Here is a 2232-nt window from a genome sequence, read left to right on the forward strand (position 1 = left end):
CTCTCTCTCTCTCTCTCTCTCTCTCTCTCTCTCTCTCTCTCTCTCTCTCTCTCTCTCTCTCTCTCTCTCTCTCTCTCTCTCTCTCTCTCTCTAACTCGCTAGAATAATAAAGAAGGAAAATGATTATAGGCTTTAATAAGGCCTAAGATTTTTGGTCTTAATCCTAAGTACATCATCATCAATTTAAAAAATCATGTCATGTCATCTAAATACATCATCAATTTAAAAAATCATGTTATGTCATTCTTAAGTAAAAATACAATTATCCTTCTCAAATCCAATGCTCTAGATTATTTTGTCTTTATTCTATAAAAAATATCTTTTTGAAGCCATTTTTTTCATTATGTTCAGGCTCAAAATTCAAACACCAAATATAAGGTAAAATATCACTACCAGGACAAGCACTTTAGCTGACGAAAAAGTTTCGTCGGCCTGTTAGCTTAATTCGTCGGCTAAGATCTTAGCCGACGAGCCTTCCACTAGTGGAAATATCGACTTAGCCGACGGAAACAATTCGTCGCCTAAGACCGCATATCCGTCGATTACAATCTTAGCCGACGAATTCTCCGTCGTCTAAGTTCTATCGCCTAGGTGTTGTGAGGTAGACACTTAGGCGACGGAAATTAAGTTAGTCGTCGACTAAGACCAATCCAACCCGACGGACCCTTACCTACCTTGTCGACAAACGAAATCGTCGATAAAATTCTCTATCGACGGAAAATTTTTGTCGGAAATGTTCTTAGCCAACGAAGATGAAATTCTTCTTAACCGACGGAACTGCCGTCGGTATGTATGTTTACCGATGAATATATGATCGTTCTTAAGCGACGGAATATTCGTCGATATTGTTTTTGCCCGACGAATGTGTAACTGTTCTTAGTCGACGATTGATCTTTGTATTCGTCAGACACATTGTTTATCTTAAGCGACAAATGACACTATTTCCGTCGCCTAGGTATTGTATCTTAGGAGACGAATGTTACTGTTCCGTGGCTTCGGTTGTTTATCTTGGGCGACGAAGATTACTGTTTCCGTCGTCCAAGACAAATATCTTGGGCGATGAAGGTTTCTGGTTCCGTCACCTAAGAGATTTTAATTAGGGTGAAAAAACACTGAATTTTGATTTTTTTTTTTTTTGGGTTTCACTGTTTCCAAAAAATTATAAATCAGTAACAATAATGAAACACATACAGATACATATATACCGGAAGCACTGGATTTGGACCATTTTTCATATATTGATCACAGATGGACAAATATTATTCATATATACAAAACAGTTAATGAATTAACTAGATAGAAAATTGTTCATACAATGTAGCTAAACTATGAATCTTCTACAAAATCAATAATTCCAAGGACGTCCGTTGTCCAATTCTATATTATCGCCTAGATCATCATTGTTTTGTGGGGAAACATGTGGAGGAGGAGAAGCATCTGGAGGTGGAGGAGGAAACTATGGAGGAGGAGGAGGTGGCATACATAAGTGCTCATATAAGGCTGCAACTTGGGACTGCATACACTAGTACAAAAAAAGTTTCCATGACGTTTGGAAAACGTCATTATAAGGGTTTCATGACATTTATCAAACATCATCTACTTCGCCGTCTTAACCGTAGTGATGGTTTCTCCACTCTTTTAATGACGTTTGTAAAACGTCGTGAAATATATTTAATGACGTTTGATAAACGTCATGGAATCTATTTCAATGACGGTTCCTAAATGTCATGAAACATTCTTCTATGACGTTTTTAAAATGTCATAGAAAATCGTTCATAACGTTTTTCAACCATCGTTGAACATCTTTCATGACAATTTCCAAACGTCATTAATAGTTTCCATATTTAAAAAAAATAATATTTGATTTCTAATTAAATTCAGAAATCAAATATCTCTTTGTTTTCACATCACAATGGAGACAATATACTACTGGTTTCATTAAGATATCTACCCTTAGTTCTACACATCAAAGTGAGTATCTAAGTTACATTACAAAACGAAAATAACAATGCAACAAAAATTTAATATGCACTTAACACAAAACAAGTACAAAAAACACAAAAGAAACCAGCTTAAAGTGCTACTGCAGCTGCTGCTGCTGCTTGCCTTGTTTTCCTGCATATAAGGGGTATTCTAAAATCAATAATGTTCTCAAAGTTGCAACAGAAAGTAATAGACATGAGCAATACTAGTATGTGGATCTTCATGTAAAAAAGGTGAAATGATAAAATA

This window comes from Fragaria vesca, linkage group LG4 (assembly GCF_000184155.1).
Source record: "Fragaria vesca subsp. vesca linkage group LG4, FraVesHawaii_1.0, whole genome shotgun sequence".
NCBI classification, from domain to species: Eukaryota; Viridiplantae; Streptophyta; class Magnoliopsida; order Rosales; family Rosaceae; genus Fragaria; species Fragaria vesca.